The 25,931-nt window shown below is 41.6% G+C and overlaps 1 long non-coding RNA gene across 2 annotated transcripts; it reads left to right on the top strand.

Moving 5' to 3' along the window:
- The first annotated feature begins 583 nt into the window (after positions 1-583).
- Positions 584-25,256, top strand: LOC146863600 (uncharacterized). Of its 2 annotated transcripts, none has more exons than XR_014976553.1 (4): positions 584-619; positions 9,434-9,598; positions 19,330-19,494; positions 25,177-25,256. It is a non-coding gene; the product is annotated as an uncharacterized LOC146863600 (long non-coding RNA). The 2 variants fall into 2 exon arrangements; XR_014976554.1 differs by lacking the exon at positions 25,177-25,256 and adding an exon at positions 24,955-25,024.
- Positions 25,257-25,931: the final 675 nt, after the last annotated feature.

Here is a 25,931-nt window from a genome sequence, read left to right as displayed (position 1 = left end):
ATCTCTAATGTTAGACACCAGATTGTCATTCGTATAATTGCAAAATTTAGAGCGATTTACTCTTCTGTAAAAAAAAATAAACACACTTTAGCACAGATGTTTTATTATTACTACCTCAATCCAAAGATTATGAGATCTGGCGCCTGTTGTACACTTACTGAAAAGAAATAATGCTTTGTTTCATAAAAAACGCCTTATTTCACCTAAAAATGTTCTTCTGTTCTTTATATAGGTCCATTGATTGATCTTTGCCAAGAAGATGAATTGTCTAATCAAAGATATGTACTGTTTGTATCTTAGCGTGCCTTGCTTGACTTTCAAAATCCTCAGTAATGACCTTTGTTCGTTTGTCCAAAGTCTTTTTCTCTTTAGTTTCCAAAATAATAAATAAAAGACTTACTGTAATCTTCTGCGCGTCCTTTTCGTGACCGCTAACTTACTTTCCTTTTTTCAGGTCGAGGCGCCTTTAAAAAATACGGGTCCGGAACGAAGAGAACAGGTTTCCTTTGCTGAGAAGGGGAAGATTAATCAGGTTGGACCGGAAAGGCTGCTCAGCGCGTAGGAGATGCCAGGATGACGGAAGAGGGAACTCCGACCGATGAAGGGCTGCAGACTCCAGGTGAGTGAAGTAATAACGAGCGTAAGCGTGTGCTTTAGTTCGCTTGGGGTTTAAATAGATTTTCAGGAGGGTGGGGTTGCTTAGATGCGAAAAGAATAACACGTGAAGCACATGGACCAACTGTCTGAAACGTCAACGTGACTCGTCCATACTGCATGCAGTGTGCTCCAAAACGTGCTTGCTGAGAACAAGAGGTCTGAAACTTCAAAGTGACTTGTGCATGCTGCATACTAGCAAAAACCTCAATCTTGCAAATAAGCATTGGCAAAGTACATTGGCAAAGTACAAATAATAATACACGAATACAAAAGAAACATAAACACCTTTTCTTCTTTTTACAATCAATGGTGTGATTTTTTTTTAAAACAATAATTTTAGCAAAGATTTCTGGAATACACATGAAAGGCACTTTCGTATTGGATCTACATAATCGGTATTTATTCATTAAGACTCTGCATGAGGTTGAGCGTGATTTTTACGACAAACCCTAACAGTCGCTCCCCTCAAAGGCCGCCCCGCCAGGTGAGGTTTTTGTGGGAATCGCAAATAAAACTGTCTCAGCAATCTTGGGGCGTGAACAAATGACGCTGGCTCCCTGGAGTTTTCTGTAGCATCAAATCCTTTCCAAGCTATTAGATAATAAAGTTTGCCTTGCATTCTTTTTGCATCTAATATTTTTTGTACTTCATACAAGGTGGAGGTGGGGGTTCCAACCTAGTTTCTGGATTATAGGGTTTTAACAAGGAAACATGAAAAGTAGGGTGTATTGCATATTCAGGAGGCAGTTCTAACTGCACTGTTACTGGATTTATAATCTTGTTTACCGAAAATGGTCCTATGTATTTTGGTAACAACTTTCTAGGTCCCATTAGGTTCAAATTCTTAGTCGAGAGCCATACTTTATTTCCTATTTGATATTCCTGAGCGTCTACTCTATGTTTATCTGCTTGTTTCTTCATCACCTCTTTATATTTGTTTAGATGTTTTGTTGCTTTTTCTTGAATATTTAATAGAGTAGAGAGTCGTTCTGTGACTCCTGGAGTTGAAGAAGGAATTATTGTTATAGGCAATACTCTTGGATGGTACCCATTTAAAAAGTAAAATGGAGTACATTGTGTTGCTGAATGTACATTGTTGGGTGAAAGGCTGTAGAAAGAGCTATTTCCATCTTTAGACTTTTACACAGATTTGTCCAGAATTTTGAGGTGAATTGACTTCCTCTGTCCGAAACGACCTTGGTTGGCAAGCCATTTAACCTCACTATTTCTTTAATAAAAATATTTGTCAAATCTGCAGCGGTAGGAAGTCTAATCAATGGTATAATGTGTGCCATTTTTGATAAATAATCCACTACCACTAATATTGTTGTGTAATCATTTGCTTCTGGTAAATTAGTTATAAAGTCCAAACTGACTGTATGCCAGGGACATGGGGGAGTAGATAAGGGCTGTAATAAACCCATAGGTGCTTTGTGTAAAGATTTATTTCTTGCACAGATAGAACAAGTGCTTACATATTCTTTAATGTTGGTGATCATTGAAGACCACCAACAATGTTTTTTACAATTATCCAGAGTCTTTTGATAACCTGGATGACCAGCTAAAATTGAGTCATGATGCCATGTCATCACCTTTTCTTGTAAATCCTTGGTTGGCACAAACAATAATGATTTATGATAAAACAAACCATCCTGTATAGAGTTGTGAGTACTTTTTAACCAGGTCTGTGCATTTAACTTAAAATGCTCTGCCCTTACTGTTTTCAAAAATCATGTTGAATGATTGGTGCTAATATCTTTTTTGGAGGTATTATAGGGGGACCTGTCAATTCTTTTTTAGATTCATTTGTGTACCCATATCTGGATAAAACATCTGACTGTAACTGCTGTGCTCCTGGTCGATAAGTAATAACAAAGTCAAAGGCACTAAAGAAATTTAACCAACGCATTTGCCGTGGTGTCATTGCCTTTACAGAACTAAAAAACTGTAAATTTTTATGATCACTAAAGATGGTGACCGGAAATTTTGTTCCCATTAAATGATGTCTCCATTCTGTGAATGCTAATTTAATAGCTAAGAGCTCCCTCTCAGCTACAGTATAGTTCTGTTCAGCAGGCAGCAACTTCTTAGAATAGAAAGCTACGGGGTGTAGTTGACCATCCTGGGTATCTCTTTGAGAGAATACCCCTCCTACTGCCATCTGTTAAGCATCTGCCTCAACGAAAAACGGAAGATCTGGATGTTTTAATAGAGGTGCTGAGGTAAATTTTTGTTTAAGTAGCTCAAATGCTTGAGCTGCTTGTTCTGACCAAGAAAATATCTGACCCTTGTGTAATAATTTAGTAAGGGGTACCACTGTCTCTGCAAAGTGAGGAATAAAGCGCCTATAAAAGTTGGCAAAACCTAAAACTTTCTGTACTTCTTTCACAGTTGTGGGTTCTGGCCAATCTTTGATGGCGCTCACCTTCTTATGGTCCATCATTATTCCTGCTGGAGACAAACAATATCCAAGAAAATCAACTGTATCAGTATTAAAAATGCATTTCTCCAATTTTGCAAACAAACGATTTTCTAACAATCTGTTTAATACTGCTCTGACTTGATGGACATGTCCTTCCTTTGTTTTAGAATAGATAAGTATATCGTCAATATAAACTATTACACAAACATCAAGAACTTCATGTAACACTTCATTAATAAAGTATTGAAATGCTGCATGAGCATTACATAAACCAAAGGGCATTACTGTGTACTCAAACAAACCAAATTTAGTTTTGAAAGCAGTTTTCCACTTATCATTTTCTTTTACTCTGACAAGGTGATATGCCCCCCTTAAATCTAATTTTGTGTAAATAGTTGAATGACGTAATTGGTCTAATAGGACTGGTATCAAAGGCAATGGGTACTTATTTTTAATAGTAGCTTTGTTTAAACCGCGATAATCTATACATGTGCGGAGACTTCCATCAGGTTTTGGAATGAAAAATAGTGGCGAGGATACAGGAGATGTGGAATGCCTTATAAAACCCGACGCCAATAAATCATCTAGGTAAGTTCTCAAATATTTAGTTTCTTCCTCTGTAAGAGCATATACTCTACTGTTTGGCAAGGTAGCTCCTGGTATTAGGTCTATACGACAATCGTATGTCCTATGTGGTGGTAAAGAACCAGCTTTTCACAGGATCAAATACATCCTTAAAGTCCTGATATTTAGATGGAATACTAGGGATAAGTGTAACTGTACTTGCGCAATGTAAAATCGTCATGGAGTCGTTAGGTGCTTCTTGGTAACAAGATTCTCGACAATGTGAGGAATCCAAGGTTACAGTTCGTGAAACCCAGTTGATTTTAGGGTTGTGCAGGGTTAGCCACGGTACCCCTAAAATAAGACCAAAAGTAGGCGTATCAATTAAATCCAAACTTATTTTTTCTGTATGACCATTTTGACATACCATGAAAGAGGACTAGTTCTTTTTGTTATCATTCCTGAGGATAGTTCAGAACCATCTACTGCACAAACAGTTTCAGGGTGAGTTTTCCATTCAGTGGCTATCTGTAATTATTGAGCCATCTTAATGTCCATAAAATTCCCCGTGGCTCCACAGTCAAATAAGACTGGGACTGAGTGTTGTACATGAGTACTAATTATCAACACTACTTGTATCACAAAGTGTCGTGGTATTCTTTGCACAGTATTTGTTAAAATTTTACAGATCTGTAGATTTTTTCCACTCGCGCAAGAGACCTTCCTTCTTGACGAGTTCCTTAGTTTTCCTGCTCTAGGGAATTTATTACGATGGAGTTTGCCTTCTATGGTACCTTAGGTTTTATGGGACAATCTTTTGCAAAATGTCCTGACCGAGCACAGTATAAACATAGATTTAATTTTCTTCTTCTATCTTTTTCTTCTACTGACAAAGGTCCATTGATGGTTCCTATCTGCATAGGTTCAGATTCTGCCACTTTATTATCAGATTCCTTTTTGTCATGTTTTAATATTGAAAATCTAGCCTCAAATCGCATTTTATCTCCTTTTCTTTCTCCCAAGCGATGATTTAGTTTTACAACTAAATCCACAAATTCTGAATACTCATCAGGAAGATCTACGATGTGCGCTAAGGCATCTTTTAAGTCGTCGCGCAAACCTCTATAAAATAAAGATGTGCGCTTTTCCTCAGGCCACTGAGTTTCGGTCAAAAGTCTATTAAACATGATGACATAAGTTAACAATTCTTGTTTTCCTTGTTTTAAATTAAGCAACTCATTGTCACTAGCTTGAATGTAAGTATGTTTTGCAAATAATTTAGTCATAGTTCCTTTAAACTGGGGCCAGTTATGCAAAATAGGATTGTCTCTGTCAATATATGGTATAGACCAATTTGCTGCAGAAAGCACAAAAGCCACCTTTGTTGCATCTGTAGGGAATAAATGGGGTTTACAAATAAAGTGCAATTGACATTGACTTATAAACACATTAAACTTATTACTATCACCAAAAAAGCGTTCCGGAGCTGACAACGGTAGGACATTAGGTACGGCTACTGTAACTTGCACTGGAGACGGATTAGTGTCTGATCCCATAAACACATCAGCGGCGCTAGGGCAGCCGGGTGCAGGGTGCAGTTTTGAGGTCGGGTGCCCTGTTAAATTCGATGGTGATTCTCCGGGACAAAGAAACATTGCAGGCTCGTGGACGAAGATCTTCCAGGAGTGACCACCACTTTGAGGGGTAAGTTGGGATGTAGAGGGATGGTTAGGCACCACTGGGTTGGGCCCACAAGGCCATGGGGTGACGGGTGCAGGGGTGCCTTTGGACGTCGAATTTTCTTACCCACTCTGGTGGCGGTAGGGGGGGTCTCCTGGATTGAGGCTGCAGGCGTCGTCTGGAGGTAAGTCAGGGGTCATCGGATCTCGGGTCAGAATCGCCGGGGGGACCTCCTCGTGGTGTTTGTTCACTTAAACATGGGCCGGGCTCTGCGGGTGCAGAGTGTGCTGGATTTGCGGGTCCTGGCTGGCACCAGAAGCTGCAGTTCAAACACGTCCAGCGTTCACTGGAGAAACAGCTTGGAAAGTGAATGCAGGCAGGTCCTCCGGGGTTTTTGAGGTTGCTGGCCGCTGGACATGCTGAGGTTTTGCAGGAGCAGGTTCAAGGGTAGACAGGCCTGTGAGCTGGGGCTAAGTCAGTGAGCATCGTCCTCTTGTTAGCTCTGCACGGCTTTTCGTCCTTTTTCTACTTTTCTGGTGGTTGCTGAATCTGAGGAAGGAAGGTTCAGGGTGCCCCTAAATACTACATTTAGGGGCGTTATAGGTGGGTAGAGGGCAGGGACAAATGGGTCTCTTCCCTGGGGTGGGTACGCTCCCTATTCTGCCACTCTCCAGTGGGAGGGGGCAGGAACCTGTCCCTGGTTGGCTGGGTCCCCCCATCCTCAAGATAGCAGGAACTCGAGGTTGTGCTTCACCTCACCTCCCCCACCTTAGGGGTGGAGTTGGCAGAGGTGGGCACACCTCTCTTCCTCACTTGTTTTTCCCGCTGGTTCTCCCGCTGAAAGTGGGGGGTAGAACCAGTGGGGGACCAGTTGCTGAAAGCAGCAAATGCTCTGGAGAGGCTCACAAAGGCAGCATGCCTTTGAAGCATCTCCTTCGTGAACCCTGCCCATCCTGGGGGAGGAGGCTTGGCACCTCGTCCCAGGATGTGCATTGTTTCAGGCCCCAGAGAGCAGCAGGCTCTCGACCCAGGGGTCCAGAAACATGTCTGGTGGTGGCAGCCTGTGCAGCCACTCAGTCAGGTCACTGGCAGTTGGTCCTTTTTCAGGGGGCATCTGTAAGATGCCCTCTGTGGTGCATTTTACATTAAATCCCACACTGGCATCAGTGTGGGTTTAATTCAGTGTAGCCATTATGGTGCTGTGGAGTTCGTAATGACAACCTCCCAGCACCATATACTCTTAATGGCAGCACAGCACTTACAGGGCCCAGGAATGGACCTGGGCTCTGTAGGGGTACAAGGCTCATGCACCTGTACCCTCACCACTGGCATAACGCACCCAGCTAGAGGGGTGACTGATGTATGCCAGGGCCGTGCTTTGTGGACATGGCACACAGGAATGTGTGCCATGTTTACTCTTTGTTTTGTTCTGCACCAGAACACTCAGCCTGCAAAGGCAGTGTGTGTGTTTCAGGGTACAGGGCCTCTAAGGGAGGCACAATAAGTGCTGCAGTCCTTAGGGGCCTTCCCTGGTGACAGTGCCCTGGGTACCGATAGTACCATTTACCAGGGGTTGACATGTGGCCAGAGATGCCAATTGGGTTTTGTTTTGGGGAAAGAACTCAGGCCTTGGGGTCCTGATTGGCAGGGTCCCAGAGCACATCAAGTCAAAGAGCATCAGTATTCTGGTAACAAAAGGGGGGGGGATTACTGCAACAGAAACCCACTTTCTCACACAACCGCATTGACTCCATGCAATCCTAATGGCCGCATTGACTTCATCCAATCCTAGGTGTCCACATTGACTGCGTCCAATCCTTGCATCCACATTGTCCCCATCTAATCCTAGGCGTCTGTATTAACTCCATCCAATCCTATCATCTGTGTTGACTCCATCTAATCCTAGTGTCCGCATTGACTTCATTCGATCCTAGCGTCTGCATGGACTCCATCCAATCCTAGCATCCGCATTGACTCCATCTAATCCTAGTGTCCCGATTGACTTCATCCAAACCTAGGTGTCCACATTCACTCGTTCCAATCCTTGCATCCGTATTCCCTCCATCTAATCCTAGGCGTCTGCATTGACACCATCCAATCCTAGCGTCTACCTTGACTTCATCCAATTGTAGGCGTCTGCATTGACTCCACCCAATCCTAACGTCCGCATTGACTCCATCCAATCCTAGCATCCGGATTGACTCCATCCAATCCTAGGCATCTGCATTTACTGCATCTAATCATATCCTCTGCATTGAGTCCATTCAGTCCTAAGTGTCCTCATTGACTCCATCTAATCCTAAAGTCCTAGCATCCGGATTGACTCCATCCAATCCTCGGCATCTGCATTCACTCCATCGAATCCTAGCCTCTGCATTGACGCCATCCAACCCTAAGTGTTCTCTTTGACTCCAACCAAACCTAGCATCCTCGAGAAGTCCATTCAATCCTAGCGTCCTCATTGACCCCATCCATCTTAGCGTCCGCATTGACTTCATCCAATCCTAGCGTCCGGATTGACTCCATCTAATCCTAGTGTCCCTATTGACTTCATCCAAACCTAGGTGTCCACATTGACTCATTCCAATCCTTGCTTCCGCATTGCCTCCATCTAATCCTAGGTGTCTGCATTGACTCCATCCAATCCTAGCATCTACCTTGACTTCATCCAATTGTAGGCGTCCGCATTGACGCAATCCAATTTTAGCGTCTGCATTGACTCCTTCCAATCCTAGGCATCCCCTTGACTCCATCTAATCTTAACATCTGCATTTTCTCGATCCAATCCTTGACATCTATGTTAACTCCATCCAATCCTAGGCATCTGCATTGACTCCATCCAATCCTAATGTCCGTATTGACTCCATCCAATCCTAGTATCCAGATTGACTCCTTCCCATCATTGCGTCCGCATTGTTTCCATCTAATCCTAGACCGCTGCATTGACTCCATCCAATCCTTGCGTCTACATTGACTTCATCCAATTGTAGGCATCCGCATTGACTCAATCCAATCTTAGCGTCCGCATTGACTCCTTCCAATCCTAGTATCCGCATTGACTCCATCCAATCCTAGCATCCGCATTGACTCCATACAATCCCAGGCATCCGCATTGACTCCAACTAACATCCAATCTTAGCGTCTGCATTGACTTCATCCAATCCTAGGCATCCGCATTGACTCAATCCAATCTTAGCGTCCACATTGACTCTTTCCAATCCTAGTATCCGCATTGACACCAACTAACATCCAATCTTAGCGTCTGCATTGACTTCATCCAATCCTAGGCATCCGCATTGACTCAATCCAATTTTAGCGTCCGCATTGACTTTTTCCAATCCTAGCGTCCACATTGACTCCATCCAATCCTAGCATCTGCATTGACTCCATCTAATCCTAGCATTTGCATTGTCTCCATCCAATCCTACCTGTCAGACCTTCACTCACCTGAAATCCAGGACGTTCAACTTGAGAGATGAGACGATTGGTCTCAGCTACCCCCAAGAACTTGCATCTGGAAAACCGAATTCGTAAACACAGCTTACCAGATGCAAAATCCTAAGGGAAGGGGGAATTGGGACAAAATAATAAACAGAGAGAAACACTCCAGTTTCCAACTTTTATCTGCTGTGGATGACCAGACGTCTATGGACTGTATCTCTAATGTTAGACACCAGATTGTCATTCGTATAATTGCAAAATTTAGAGCGATTTACTCTTCTGTAAAAAAAAATAAACACACTTTAGCACAGATGTTCTATTATTACTACCTCAATCCAAAGATTATGAGATCTGGCGCCTGTTGTACACTTACTGAAAAGAAATAATGCTTTGTTTCATAAAAAACGCCTTATTTCACCTAAAAATGTTCTTCTGTTCTTTATATAGGTCCATTGATTGATCTTTGCCAAGAAGATGAATTGTCTAATCAAAGATATGTACTGTTTGTATCTTAGCGTGCCTTGCTTGACTTTCAAAATCCTCAGTAATGACCTTTGTTCGTTTGTCCAAAGTCTTTTTCTCTTTAGTTTCCAAAATAATAAATAAAAGACTTACTGTAATCTTCTGCGCGTCCTTTTCGTGACCGCTAACTTACTTTCCTTTTTTCAGGTCGAGGCGCCTTTAAAAAATACGGGACCGGAACGAAGAGAACAGGTTTCCTTTGCTGAGAAGGGGAAGATTAATCAGGTTGGACCGGAAAGGCTGCTCAGCGCGTAGGAGATGCCAGGATGACGGAAGAGGGAACTCCGACCGATGAAGGGCTGCAGACTCCAGGTGAGTGAAGTAATAACGAGCGTAAGCGTGTGCTTTAGTTCGCTTGGGGTTTAAATAGATTTTCAGGAGGGTGGGGTTGCTTAGATGCGAAAAGAATAACACGTGAAGCACAAGGACCAACTGTCTGAAACGTCAACGTGACTCGTCCATACTGCATGCAGTGTGCTCCAAAACGTGCTTGCTGAGAACAAGAGGTCTGAAACTTCAAAGTGACTTGTGCATGCTGCATACTAGCAAAAACCTCAATCATGCAAATAAGCATTGGCAAAGTACATTGGCAAAGTACAAATAATAATACACGAATACAAAAGAAACATAAACACCTTTTCTTCTTTTTACAATCAATGGTGTGATTTTTTTTTAAAACAATAATTTTAGCAAAGATTTCTGGAATACACATGAAAGGCACTTTCGTATTGGATCTACATAATCAGTATTTATTCATTAAGACTCTGCATGAGGTTGAGCGTGATTTTTACGACAAACCCTAACAGTCGCTCCCCTCAAATGCCGCCCCGCCGGGTGAGGTTTTTGTGGGAATCGCATATAAAACTGTCTCAGCAATCTTGGGGCGTGATCAAATGACGCTGGCTCCCTGGAGTTTTCTGTAGCATCAAATCCTTTCCAAGCTATTAGATAATAAAGTTTGCCTTGCATTCTTTTTGCATCTAATATTTTTTGTACTTCATACAAGGTGGAGGTGGGGGTTCCAACCTAGTTTCTGGATTATAGGGTTTTAACAAGGAAACATGAAAAGTAGGGTGTATTGCATATTCAGGAGGCAGTTCTAACTGCACTGTTACTGGATTTATAATCTTGTTTACCGAAAATGGTCCTATGTATTTTGGTAACAACTTTCTAGGTCCCATTAGGTTCAAATTCTTAGTCGAGAGCCATACTTTATTTCCTATTTGATATTCCTGAGCGTCTACTCTATGTTTATCTGCTTGTTTCTTCATCACCTCTTTATATTTGTTTAGATGTTTTGTTGCTTTTTCTTGAATATTTAATAGAGTAGAGAGTCGTTCTGTGACTCCTGGAGTTGAAGAAGGAATTATTGTTATAGGCAATACTCTTGGATGGTACCCATTTAAAAAGTAAAATGGAGTACATTGTGTTGCTGAATGTACATTGTTGGGTGAAAGGCTGTAGAAAGAGCTATTTCCATCTTTAGACTTTTACACAGATTTGTCCAGAATTTTGAGGTGAATTGACTTCCTCTGTCCGAAACGACCTTGGTTGGCAAGCCATTTAACCTCACTATTTCTTTAATAAAAATATTTGTCAAATCTGCAGCGGTAGGAAGTTTAATCAATGGTATAATGTGTGCCATTTTTGATAAATAATCCACTACCACTAATATTGTTGTGTAATCATTTGCTTCTGGTAAATTAGTTATAAAGTCCAAACTGACTGTATGCCAGGGACATGGGGGAGTAGATAAGGGCTGTAATAAACCCATAGGTGCTTTGTGTAAAGATTTATTTCTTGCACAGATAGAACAAGTGCTTACATATTCTTTAATGTTGGTGATCATTGAAGACCACCAACAATGTTTTTTACAATTATCCAGAGTCTTTTGATAACCTGGATGACCAGCTAAAATTGAGTCATGATGCCATGTCATCACCTTTTCTTGTAAATCCTTGGTTGACACAAACAATAATGATTTATGATAAAACAAACCATCCTGTATAGAGTTGTGAGTACTTTTTAACCAGGTCTGTGCATTTAACTTAAAATGCTCTGCCCTTACTGTTTTCAAAAATCATGTTGAATGATTGGTGCTAATATCTTTTTTGGAGGTATTATAGGGGGACCTGTCAATTCTTTTTTAGATTCATTTGTGTACCCATATCTGGATAAAACATCTGACTGTAACTGCTGTGCTCCTGGTCGATAAGTAATAACAAAGTCAAAGGCACTAAAGAAATTTAACCAACGCATTTGCCGTGGTGTCATTGCCTTTACAGAACTAAAAAACTGTAAATTTTTATGATCACTAAAGATGGTGACCGGAAATTTTGTTCCCATTAAATGATGTCTCCATTCTGTGAATGCTAATTTAATAGCTAAGAGCTCCCTCTCAGCTACAGTATAGTTCTGTTCAGCAGGCAGCAACTTCTTAGAATAGAAAGCTACGGGGTGTAGTTGACCATCCTGGGTATCTCTTTGAGAGAATACCCCTCCTACTGCCATCTGTTAAGCATCTGCCTCAACGAAAAACGGAAGATCTGGATCTGGATGTTTTAATAGAGGTGCTGAGGTAAATTTTTGTTTAAGTAGCTCAAATGCTTGAGCTGCTTGTTCTGACCAAGAAAATATCTGACCCTTGTGTAATAATTTAGTAAGGGGTACCACTGTCTCTGCAAAGTGAGGAATAAAGCGCCTATAAAAGTTGGCAAAACCTAAGACTTTCTGTACTTCTTTCACAGTTGTGGGTTCTGGCCAATCTTTGATGGCGCTCACCTTCTTATGGTCCATCATTATTCCTGCTGGAGACAAACAATATCCAAGAAAATCAACTGTATCAGTATTAAAAATGCATTTCTCCAATTTTGCAAACAAACGATTTTCTAACAATCTGTTTAATACTGCTCTGACTTGATGGACATGTCCTTCCTTTGTTTTAGAATAGATAAGTATATCGTCAATATAAACTATTACACAAACATCAAGAACTTCATGTAACACTTCATTAATAAAGTATTGAAATGCTGCATGAGCATTACATAAACCAAAGGGCATTACTGTGTACTCAAACAAACCAAATTTAGTTTTGAAAGCAGTTTTCCACTCATCATTTTCTTTTACTCTGACAAGGTGATATGCCCCCCTTAAATCTAATTTTGTGTAAATAGTTGAATGACGTAATTGGTCTAATAGGACTGGTATCAAAGGCAATGGGTACTTATTTTTAATAGTAGCTTTGTTTAAACCGCGATAATCTATACATGTGCGGAGACTTCCATCAGGTTTTGGAATGAAAAATAGTGGCGAGGATACAGGAGATGTGGAATGCCTTATAAAACCCGACGCCAATAAATCATCTAGGTAAGTTCTCAAATATTTAGTTTCTTCCTCTGTAAGAGCATATACTCTACTGTTTGGCAAGGTAGCTCCTGGTATTAGGTCTATACGACAATCGTATGTCCTATGTGGTGGTAAAGAACCAGCTTTTCACAGGATCAAATACATCCTTAAAGTCCTGATATTTAGATGGAATACTAGGGATAAGTGTAACTGTACTTGCGCAATGTAAAATCGTCATGGAGTCGTTAGGTGCTTCTTGGTAACAAGATTCTCGACAATGTGAGGAATCCAAGGTTACAGTTCGTGAAACCCAGTTGATTTTAGGGTTGTGCAGGGTTAGCCACGGTACCCCTAAAATAAGACCAAAAGTAGGCGTATCAATTAAATCAAAACTTATTTTTTCTGTATGACCATTTTGACATACCATGAAAGAGGACTAGTTCTTTTTGTTATCATTCCTGAGGATAGTTCAGAACCATCTACTGCACAAACAGTTTCAGGGTGAGTTTTCCATTCAGTGGCTATCTGTAATTATTGAGCCATCTTAATGTCCATAAAATTCCCCGTGGCTCCACAGTCAAATAAGACTGGGACTGAGTGTCGTACATGAGTACTAATTATCAACACTACTTGTATCACAAAGTGTCGTGGTATTCTTTGCACAGTATTTGTTAAAATTTTACAGATCTGTAGATTTTTTCCACTCGCGCAAGAGACCTTCCTTCTTGATGAGTTCCTTAGTTTTCCTGCTCTAGGGAATTTATTACGATGGAGTTTGCCTTCTATGGTACCTTAGGTTTTATGGGACAATCTTTTGCAAAATGTCCTGACCGAGCACAGTATAAACATAGATTTAATTTTCTTCTTCTATCTTTTTCTTCTACTGACAAAGGTCCATTGATGGTTCCTATCTGCATAGGTTCATATTCTGCCACTTTATTATCAGATTCCTTTTTGTCATGTTTTAATATTGAAAATCTAGCCTCAAATCGCATTTTATCTCCTTTTCTTTCTCCCAAGCGATGATTTAGTTTTACAACTAAATCCACAAATTCTGAATACTCATCAGGAAGATCTACGATGTGCGCTAAGGCATCTTTTAAGTCGTCGCGCAAACCTCTATAAAATAAAGATGTGCGCTTTTCCTCAGGCCACTGAGTTTCGGTCAAAAGTCTATTAAACATGATGACATAAGTTAACAAATCTTGTTTTCCTTGTTTTAAATTAAGCAACTCATTGTCACTAGCTTGAATGTAAGTATGTTTTGCAAATAATTTAGTCATAGTTCCTTTAAACTGGGGCCAGTTATGCAAAATAGGATTGTCTCTGTCAATATATGGTATAGACCAATTTGCTGCAGAAAGCACAAAAGCCACCTTTGTTGCATCTGTAGGGAATAAATGGGGTTTACAAATAAAGTGCAATTGACATTGACTTATAAACACATTAAACTTATTACTATCACCAAAAAAGCGTTCCGGAGCTGACAACGGTAGGACATTAGGTACGGCTACTGTAACTTGCACTGGAGACGGATTAGTGTCTGATCCCATAAACACATCAGCGGCGCTAGGGCAGCCGGGTGCAGGGTGCAGTTTTGAGGTCGGGTGCCCTGTTAAATTCGATGGTGATTCTCCGGGACAAAGAAACATTGCAGGCTCGTGGACGAAGATCTTCCAGGAGTGACCACCACTTTGAGGGGTAAGTTGGGATGTAGAGGGATGGTTAGGCACCACTGGGTTGGGCCCACAAGGCCATGGGGTGACGGGTGCAGGGGTGCCTTTGGACGTCGAATTTTCTTACCCACTCTGGTGGCGGTAGGGGGGGTCTCCTGGATTGAGGCTGCAGGCGTCGTCTGGAGGTAAGTCAGGGGTCATCGGATCTCGGGTCAGAATCGCCGGGGGGACCTCCTCGTGGTGTTTGTTCACTTAAACATGGGCCGGGCTCTGCGGGTGCAGAGTGTGCTGGATTTGCGGGTCCTGGCTGGCACCAGAAGCTGCAGTTCAAACACGTCCAGCGTTCACTGGAGAAACAGCTTGGAAAGTGAATGCAGGCAGGTCCTCCGGGGTTTTTGAGGTTGCTGGCCGCTGGACATGCTGAGGTTTTGCAGGAGCAGGTTCAAGGGTAGACAGGCCTGTGAGCTGGGGCTAAGTCAGTGAGCATCGTCCTCTTGTTAGCTCTGCACGGCTTTTCGTCCTTTTTCTACTTTTCTGGTGGTTGCTGAATCTGAGGAAGGAAGGTTCAGGGTGCCCCTAAATACTACATTTAGGGGCGTTATAGGTGGGTAGAGGGCAGGGACAAATGGGTCTCTTCCCTGGGGTGGGTACGCTCCCTATTCTGCCACTCTCCAGTGGGAGGGGGCAGGAACCTGTCCCTGGTTGGCTGGGTCCCCCCATCCTCAAGATAGCAGGAACTCGAGGTTGTGCTTCACCTCACCTCCCCCACCTTAGGGGTGGAGTTGGCAGAGGTGGGCACACCTCTCTTCCTCACTTGTTTTTCCCGCTGGTTCTCCCGCTGAAAGTGGGGGGTAGAACCAGTGGGGGACCAGTTGCTGAAAGCAGCAAATGCTCTGGAGAGGCTCACAAAGGCAGCATGCCTTTGAAGCATCTCCTTCGTGAACCCTGCCCATCCTGGGGGAGGAGGCTTGGCACCTCGTCCCAGGATGTGCATTGTTTCAGGCCCCAGAGAGCAGCAGGCTCTCGACCCAGGGGTCCAGAAACATGTCTGGTGGTGGCAGCCTGTGCAGCCACTCAGTCAGGTCACTGGCAGTTGGTCCTTTTTCAGGGGGCATCTGTAAGATGCCGTCTGTGGTGCATTTTACATTAAATCCCACACTGGCATCAGTGTGGGTTTAATTCAGTGTAGCCATTATGGTGCTGTGGAGTTCGTAATGACAACCTCCCAGCACCATATACTCTTAATGGCAGCACAGCACTTACAGGGCCCAGGAATGGACCTGGGCTCTGTAGGGGTACAAGGCTCATGCACCTGTACCCTCACCACTGGCATAACGCACCCAGCTAGAGGGGTGACTGATGTATGCCAGGGCCGTGCTTTGTGGACATGGCACACAGGAATGTGTGCCATGTTTACTCTTTGTTTTGTTCTGCACCAGAACACTCAGCCTGCAAAGGCAGTGTGTGTGTTTCAGGGTACAGGGCCTCTAAGGGAGGCACAATAAGTGCTGCAGTCCTTAGGGGCCTTCCCTGGTGACAGTGCCCTGGGTACCGATAGTACCATTTACCAGGGGTTGACATGTGGCCAGAGATGCCAATTGGGTTTTGTTTTGGGGAAAGAACTCAGGCCTTGGGGTCCTGATTGGCAGGGTCCCAGAGCACATCAAGTCAAAGAGCATCAGTATTCTGGTAACAAAAGGGGGGGGGGATTACTGCAACAGAAACCCACTTTCTCACACAACCGCATTGACTCCATGCAATCCTAATGGCCGCATTGACTTCATCCAATCCTAGGTGTCCACATTGACTGCGTCCAATCCTTGCATCCACATTGTCCCCATCTAATCCTAGGCGTCTGCATTGACTCCATCCAATCCTATCATCTGTGTTGACTCCATCTAATCCTAGTGTCTGCATGGACTCCATCCAATCCTAGCATCCGCATTGACTCCATCTAATCCTAGTGTCCCGATTGACTTCATCCAAACCTAGGTGTCCACATTCACTCATTCCAATCCTTGCATCCGTATTCCCTCCATCTAATCCTAGGCGTCTGCATTGACACCATCCAATCCTAGCGTCTACCTTGACTTCATCCAATAGTAGGCGTCTGCATTGACTCCATACAATCCATGACATCCATGTTAACTCCATCCATTCCTAGATGTCTGCATTGACTCCATCCAATCCTAACGTCCGGATTGACTCCATCCAATCCTAGGCATCTGCATTTACTGCATCTAATCATATCCTCTGCATTGAGTCCATTCAGTCCTAAGTGTCCTCATTGACTCCATCTAATCCTAAAGTCCTAGCATCCGGATTGACTCCATCAAATCCTCGGCATCTGCATTCACTCCATCTAATCCTAGCCTCTGCATTGACACCATCCAACCCTAAGTGTTCTCTTTGACTCCAACCAAACCTAGCATCCTCGAGAAGTCCATTCAATCCTAGCGTCCTCATTGACCCCATCCATTTTAGCGTCCGCATTGACTTCATCCAATCCTAGCGTCCGGATTGACTCCATCTAATCCTAGTGTCCCTATTGACTTCATCCAAACCTAGGTGTCCACATTGACTCATTCCAATCCTTGCTTCCGCATTGCCTCCATCTAATCCTAGGCGTCTGCATTGACTCCATCCAATCCTAGCATCTACCTTGACTTCATCCAATTGTAGGCGTCCGCATTGACGCAATCCAATTTTAGGGTCTGCATTGACTCCTTCCAATCCTAGGCATCCCCATTGACTCCATCTAATCTTAACATCTGCATTTTCTCCATCCAATCCTTGACATCTATGTTAACTCCATCCAATCCTAGATGTCTGCATTGACTCCATTCAATCCTAGCATCCGGATTGACTCCATCCAATCCTAGGCATCTGCATTTACTGCATCTAATCATATCATCTGCATTGAGTCCATTCAGTTCTAAGTGTCCTCATTGACTCCATCCAATCCTAAAGTCCACATTGACTCCATCCAATCCTAGGCATCTGCATTCACTCCATCTAATCCTAATGTCCGCATTGACTCCATCCAATCCTAGGCATCTGCATTGACTCCATCCAATCCTAGCGTCCGGATTGACTCCATTTAATCCTAGTATCCCTATTGACTTCATCCAAACCTAGGTGTCCACATTGACTCATTCCAATCCTTGCATCTGCATTGCCTCCATCTAATCCTAGGCGTCTGCATTGACTCCATTCAATCCAAGTGTCTACCTTGACTTCATCCAATTGTAGGCGTCCGCATTGATGCAATCCAATTTTAGCGTCTGCATTGACTCCTTCCAATCCTAGCGTCCGCATTGACTCCATCCAATACTACCATCCGCATTGACTCCTTCCAATCCTAGGCACCTCATTGACTCCATCCAATCCTAGCATCCGCATAGACTCCATCTAATCATAGGCTTCCTTAACTGATTTCATCCAATCATAGCGTCCTCACTAACTCCATCTAATCCAAGGCATCTATGTTAACTCCATCCAATGCTAGATGACCGCATTGACTCCATCTATTCCTAGCGTCTGCATTGACTGACTCCATCCAATTTTAGCATTGGCATTGACTCCATCTAATCCTAGGCATCCATGTTAACTCCATCCAATCCTAGACATCCGCATTCACTCCATCCAATCCGAGCATCCGCATTGACTCCATCCAATCCTAGGCATCTGCATTCACTCCTTCTAATCCTAGCGTCTGTATTGACGTCATCCAACCAAAAGTGTCCTCATTGACTCCAGCCAATCCTAGGGTCCCCGTTGACTACAACCAATCCTAGCTTCCTCCTAGAGTCCATTTAATCCTAGCATCCTCATTGACTCCATCCTTCTTAACGTCCGTATTGACTTAATCCAATCCTAGGCATCTGCATTGACTCCGTCCAATCCTAATGTCCGTATTGACTCCATCCAATCCTAGTATCCAGATTGACTCCTTCCCATCATTGCGTCCGCATTGTCTCCATCTAATCCTAGACCGCTGCATTGACTCCATCCAATCCTTGCGTCTACATTGACTTCATCCAATTGTAGGCATCCGCATTGACTCAATCCAATCTTAGCGTCCGCATTGACTCCTTCCAATCCTAGTATCCGCATTGACTCCATCCAATCCTAGCATCCGCATTGACTCCATACAATCCCAGGCAACCGCATTGACTCCAACTAACATCCAATCTTAGCGTCTGCATTGACTTCATCCAATCCTAGGCATCCGCATTGACTCAATCCAATTTTAGCGTCCGCATTGACTTTTTCCAATCCTAGCGTCCACATTGACTCCATCTAATCCTAGCATTTGCATTGTCTCCATCCAATCCTACCTGTCAGACCTTCACTCACCTGAAATCCAGGACGTTCAACTTGAGAGATGAGACGATTGGTCTCAGCTACCCCCAAGAACTTGCATCTGGAAAACCGAATTCGTAAACACAGCTTACCAGATGCAAAATCCTAAGGGAAGGGGGAATTGGGACAAAATAATAAACAGAGAGGAACACTCCAGTTTCCAACTTTTATCTGCTGTGGATGACCAGACGTCTATGGACTGTATCTCTAATGTTAGACACCAGATTGTCATTCGTATAATTGCAAAATTTAGAGCGATTTACTCTTCTGTAAAAAAAAATAAACACACTTTAGCACAGATGTTCTATTATTACTACCTCAATCCAAAGATTATGAGATCTGGCGCCTGTTGTACACTTACTGAAAAGAAATAATGCTTTGTTTCATAAAAAACGCCTTATTTCACCTAAAAATGTTCTTCTGTTCTTTATATAGGTCCATTGATTGATCTTTGCCAAGAAGATGAATTGTCTAATCAAAGATATGTACTGTTTGTATCTTAGCGTGCCTTGCTTGACTTTCAAAATCCTCAGTAATGACCTTTGTTCGTTTGTCCAAAGTCTTTTTCTCTTTAGTTTCCAAAATAATAAATAAAAGACTTACTGTAATCTTCTGCGCGTCCTTTTCGTGACCGCTAACTTACTTTCCTTTTTTCAGGTCGAGGCGCCTTTAAAAAATACGGGACCGGAACGAAGAGAACAGGTTTCCTTTGCTGAGAAGGGGAAGATTAATCAGGTTGGACCGGAAAGGCTGCTCAGCGCGTAGGAGATGCCAGGATGACGGAAGAGGGAACTCCGACCGATGAAGGGCTGCAGACTCCAGGTGAGTGAAGTAATAACAAGCGTAAGCGTGTGCTTTAGTTCGCTTGGGGTTTAAATAGATTTTCAGGAGGGTGGGGTTGCTTAGATGCGAAAAGAATAACACGTGAAGCACATGGACCAACTGTCTGAAACGTCAACGTGACTCGTCCATACTGCATGCAGTGTGCTCCAAAACGTGCTTGCTGAGAACAAGAGGTCTGAAACTTCAAAGTGACTTGTGCATGCTGCATACTAGCAAAAACCTCAATCTTGCAAATAAGCATTGGCAAAGTACATTGGCAAAGTACAAATAATAATACACGAATACAAAAGAAACATAAACACCTTTTCTTCTTTTTACAATCAATGGTGTGATTTTTTTTTAAAACAATAATTTTAGCAAAGATTTCTGGAATACACATGAAAGGCACTTTCGTATTGGATCTACATAATCGGTATTTATTCATTAAGACTCTGCATGAGGTTGAGCGTGATTTTTACGACAAACCCTAACAGTCGCTCCCCTCAAAGGCCGCCCCGCCGGGTGAGGTTTTTGTGGGAATCGCAAATAAAACTGTCTCAGCAATCTTGGGGCGTGAACAAATGACGCTGGCTCCCTGGAGTTTTCTGTAGCATCAAATCCTTTCCAAGCTATTAGATAATAAAGTTTGCCTTGCATTCTTTTTGCATCTAATATTTTTTGTACTTCATACAAGGTGGAGGTGGGGGTTCCAACCTAGTTTCTGGATTATAGGGTTTTAACAAGGAAACATGAAAAGTAGGGTGTATTGCATATTCAGGAGGCAGTTCTAACTGCACTGTTACTGGATTTATAATCTTGTTTACCGAAAATGGTCCTATGTATTTTGGTAACAACTTTCTAGGTCCCATTAGGTTCAAATTCTTAGTCGAGAGCCATACTTTATTTCCTATTTGATATTCCTGAGCGTCTACTCTATGTTTATCTGCTTGTTTCTTCATCACCTCTTTATATTTGTTTAGATGTTTTGTTGCTTTTTCTTGAATATTTAATAGAGTAGAGAGTCGTTCTGTGACTCCTGGAGTTGAAGAAGGAATTATTGTTATAGGCAATACTCTTGGATGGTACCCATTTAAAAAGTAAAATGGAGTACATTGTGTTGCTGAATGTACATTGTTGGGTGAAAGGCTGTAGAAAGAGCTATTTCCATCTTTAGACTTTTACACAGATTTGTCCAGAATTTTGAGGTGAATTGACTTCCTCTGTCCGAAACGACCTTGGTTGGCAAGCCATTTAACCTCACTATTTCTTTAATAAAAATATTTGTCAAATCTGCAGCGGTAGGAAGTTTAATCAATGGTATAATGTGTGCCATTTTTGATAAATAATCCACTACCACTAATATTGTTGTGTAATCATTTGCTTCTGGTAAATTAGTTATAAAGTCCAAACTGACTGTATGCCAGGGACATGGGGGAGTAGATAAGGGCTGTAATAAACCCATAGGTGCTTTGTGTAAAGATTTATTTCTTGCACAGATAGAACAAGTGCTTACATATTCTTTAATGTTGGTGATCATTGAAGACCACCAACAATGTTTTTTACAATTATCCAGAGTCTTTTGATAACCTGGATGACCAGCTAAAATTGAGTCATGATGCCATGTCATCACCTTTTCTTGTAAATCCTTGGTTGGCACAAACAATAATGATTTATGATAAAACAAACCATCCTGTATAGAGTTGTGAGTACTTTTTAACCAGGTCTGTGCATTTAACTTAAAATGCTCTGCCCTTACTGTTTTCAAAAATCATGTTGAATGATTGGTGCTAATATCTTTTTTGGAGGTATTATAGGGGGACCTGTCAATTCTTTTTTAGATTCATTTGTGTACCCATATCTGGATAAAACATCTGACTGTAACTGCTGTGCTCCTGGTCGATAAGTAATAACAAAGTCAAAGGCACTAAAGAAATTTAACCAACGCATTTGCCGTGGTGTCATTGCCTTTACAGAACTAAAAAACTGTAAATTTTTATGATCACTTAATATGGTGACCGGAAATTTTGTTCCCATTAAATGATGTCTCCATTCTGTGAATGCTAATTTAATAGCTAAGAGCTCCCTCTCAGCTACAGTATAGTTCTGTTCAGCAGGCAGCAACTTCTTAGAATAGAAAGCTACGGGGTGTAATTGACCATCCTGGGTATCTCTTTGAGAGAATACCCCTCCTACTGCCATCTGTTAAGCATCTGCCTCAACGAAAAACGGAAGATCTGGATCTGGATGTTTTAATAGAGGTGCTGAGGTAAATTTTTGTTTAAGTAGCTCAAATGCTTGAGCTGCTTGTTCTGACCAAGAAAATATCTGACCCTTGTGTAATAATTTAGTAAGGGGTACCACTGTCTCTGCAAAGTGAGGAATAAAGCGCCTATAAAAGTTGGCAAAACCTAAGACTTTCTGTACTTCTTTCACAGTTGTGGGTTCTGGCCAATCTTTGATGGCGCTCACCTTCTTATGGTCCATCATTATTCCTGCTGGAGACAAACAATATCCAAGAAAATCAACTGTATCAGTATTAAAAATGCATTTCTCCAATTTTGCAAACAAACGATTTTCTAACAATCTGTTTAATACTGCTCTGACTTGATGGACATGTCCTTCCTTTGTTTTAGAATAGATAAGTATATCGTCAATATAAACTATTACACAAACATCAAGAACTTCATGTAACACTTCATTAATAAAGTATTGAAATGCTGCATGAGCATTACATAAACCAAAGGGCATTACTGTGTACTCAAACAAACCAAATTTAGTTTTGAAAGCAGTTTTCCACTCATCATTTTCTTTTACTCTGACAAGGTGATATGCCCCCCTTAAATCTAATTTTGTGTAAATAGTTGAATGACGTAATTGGTCTAATAGGACTGGTATCAAAGGCAATGGGTACTTATTTTTAATAGTAGCTTTGTTTAAACCGCGATAATCTATACATGTGCGGAGACTTCCATCAGGTTTTGGAATGAAAAATAGTGGCGAGGATACAGGAGATGTGGAATGCCTTATAAAACCCGACGCCAATAAATCATCTAGGTAAGTTCTCAAATATTTAGTTTCTTCCTCTGTAAGAGCATATACTCTACTGTTTGGCAAGGTAGCTCCTGGTATTAGGTCTATACGACAATCGTATGTCCTATGTGGTGGTAAAGAACCAGCTTTTCACAGGATCAAATACATCCTTAAAGTCCTGATATTTAGATGGAATACTAGGGATAAGTGTAACTGTACTTGCGCAATGTAAAATCGTCATGGAGTCGTTAGGTGCTTCTTGGTAACAAGATTCTCGACAATGTGAGGAATCCAAGGTTACAGTTTGTGAAACCCAGTTGATTTTAGGGTTGTGCAGGGTTAGCCACGGTACCCCTAAAATAAGACCAAAAGTAGGCGTATCAATTAAATCAAAACTTATTTTTTCTGTATGACCATTTTGACATACCATGAAAGAGGACTAGTTCTCTTTGTTATCATTCCTGAGGATAGTTCAGAACCATCTACTGCACAAACAGTTTCAGGGTGAGTTTTCCATTCAGTGGCTATCTGTAATTATTGAGCCATCTTAATGTCCATAAAATTCCCCGTGGCTCCACAGTCAAATAAGACTGGGACTGAGTGTCGTACATGAGTACTAATTATCAACACTACTTGTATCACAAAGTGTCGTGGTATTCTTTGCACAGTATTTGTTAAAATTTTACAGATCTGTAGATTTTTTCCACTCGCGCAAGAGACCTTCCTTCTTGACGAGTTCCTTAGTTTTCCTGCTCTAGGGAATTTATTACGATGGAGTTTGCCTTCTATGGTACCTTAGGTTTTATGGGACAATCTTTTGCAAAATGTCCTGACCGAGCACAGTATAAACATAGATTTAATTTTCTTCTTCTATCTTTTTCTTCTACTGACAAAGGTCCATTGATGGTTCCTATCTGCATAGGTTCAGATTCTGCCACTTTATTATCAGATTCCTTTTTGTCATGTTTTAATATTGAAAATCTAGCCTCAAATCGCATTTTATCTCCTTTTCTTTCTCCCAAGCGATGATTTAGTTTTACAACTAAATCCACAAATTCTGAATACTCATCAGGAAGATCTACGATGTGCGCTAAGGCATCTTTTAAGTCGTCGCGCAAACCTCTATAAAATAAAGATGTGCGCTTTTCCTCAGGCCACTGAGTTTCGGTCAAAAGTCTATTAAACATGATGACATAAGTTAACAAATCTTGTTTTCCTTGTTTTAAATTAAGCAACTCATTGTCACTAGCTTGAATGTAAGTATGTTTTGCAAATAATTTAGTCATAGTTCCTTTAAACTGGGGCCAGTTATGCAAAATAGGATTGTCTCTGTCAATATATGGTATAGACCAATTTGCTGCAGAAAGCACAAAAGCCACCTTTGTTGCATCTGTAGGGAATAAATGGGGTTTACAAATAAAGTGCAATTGACATTGACTTATAAACACATTAAACTTATTACTATCACCAAAAAAGCGTTCCGGAGCTGACAACGGAACGACATTAGGTACGGCTACTGTAACTTGCACTGGAGACGGATTAGTGTCTGATCCCATAAACACATTAGAAGCTTTTAGTTTGTTTCCAAACTCTGAAGAATCTGTAAAAACTGAAGAAAAAGGAGCACCCCATAAAGACTCTCTAGCCTTATAACAAACTACTTCTTGTCGCAAAGCTGAATTCTCTTGTATTAATTTATTTATCTCTAATTGCATTTTATGTAACATATCTGTCACAGATTTGTTCCTTTCCACATCTTCCTCAAGTGCCTGCGCCATTGCTTGGTCATCAATGCTGACGTCTTCCAAATCCATATCTCTCAAGGAGAACCATTTTTTTGTTGTGAAGGCTTACGCTTCTGTCAGACCTTCACTCACCTGAAATCCAGGACGTTCAACTTGAGAGATGAGAGGATTGGTCTCAGCTACCCCCAAGAACTTGCGTGTTGAAAACTGAATTCGTAAACACAGCTTACCAGATGCAAAATCCTAAGGGAAGGGGGAATTGGGACAAAATAATAAACAGAGAGAAACACTCCAGTTTCCAACTTTTATCTGCTGTGGATGACCAGACGTCTATGGACTGTATCTCTAATGTCAGACAAAAAAAAACAACAAAACATAACATTAGCATATGACATTAGAACTTAACATCTCCAATTATCTCCAGGCTATACAATGAATCCCGATACCTCTTTATTCTGGTCTTGCCTCCACCAGATTGTCATTCGTATAATTGCAAAATTTAGAGCGATTTACTCTTCTGTAAAAAAAAATAAACACACTTGAGCACAGATGTTCTATTATTACTACCTCAATCCAAAGATTATGAGATCTGGCGCCTGTTGTACACTTACCGAAAAGAAATAATGCTTTGTTTCATAAAAAATGCCTTATTTCACCTAAAAATGTTCTTCTGTTCTTTATATAGGTCCATTGATTGATCTTTGCCAAGAAGACGAATTGTCTAATCAATGATAAGTACTGTTTGTATCTTAGCGTGCCTTGCTTGACTTTCAAAATCCTCAATAATGACCTTTGTTCGTTTGTCCAAAGTCTTTTTCTCTTTAGTTTCCAAAATAATAAATAAAAGACTTACTGTAATCTTCTGCGCGTCCTTTTCGTGACCGCTAATTTACTTTCCTTTTTTCAGGTCGAGGCGCCTTTAAAAAATACGGGACCGGAACAAAGAGAACAGGTTTCCTTTGCTGAGAAGGGGAAGATTAATCAGGTTGGACCGGAAAGGCTGCTCAGCGCGTAGGAGATGCCAGGATGACGGAAGAGGGAACTCCGACCGATGAAGGGCTGCAGACTCCAGGTGAGTGAAGTAATAACGAGCGTAAGCGTGTGCTTTAGTTCGCTTGGGGTTTAAATAGATTTTCAGGAGGGTGGGGTTGCTTAGATGCGAAAGGAATAACACGTGAAGCACATGGACCAACTGTCTGAAACGTCAACGTGACTCGTCCATACTGCATGCAGAGTGTGCTCCAAAACGTGCTTGCTGAGAACAAGAGGTCTGAAACTTCAAAGTGACTTGTGCATGCTGCATACTAGCAAAAACCTCAATCTTGCAAATAAGCATTGGCAAAGTACATTGGCAAAGTACAAATAATAATACACGAATACAAAAGAAACATAAACACCTTTTCTTCTTTTTACAATCAATGGTGTGATTTTTTTTTAAAACAATAATTTTAGCAAAGATTTCTGGAATACACACGAAAGGCACTTTCGTATTGGATCTACATAATCGGTATTTATTCATTAAGACTCTGCATGAGGTTGAGCGTGATTTTTACGACAAACCCTAACACTACCGTCCACATAGACTCCATCCAATCATAGCGTCCGCGTTGACTCTATCTAATCCTCGGCATCTGCCTTCACTCCATCTAATTCTAACGTCTG

Source organism: Triturus cristatus, chromosome 2_1, assembly GCF_964204655.1.
Source record: "Triturus cristatus chromosome 2_1, aTriCri1.1, whole genome shotgun sequence".
Taxonomy (NCBI): domain Eukaryota; kingdom Metazoa; phylum Chordata; class Amphibia; order Caudata; family Salamandridae; genus Triturus; species Triturus cristatus.
This window is presented reverse-complemented; position numbering and strand designations above follow the sequence as displayed.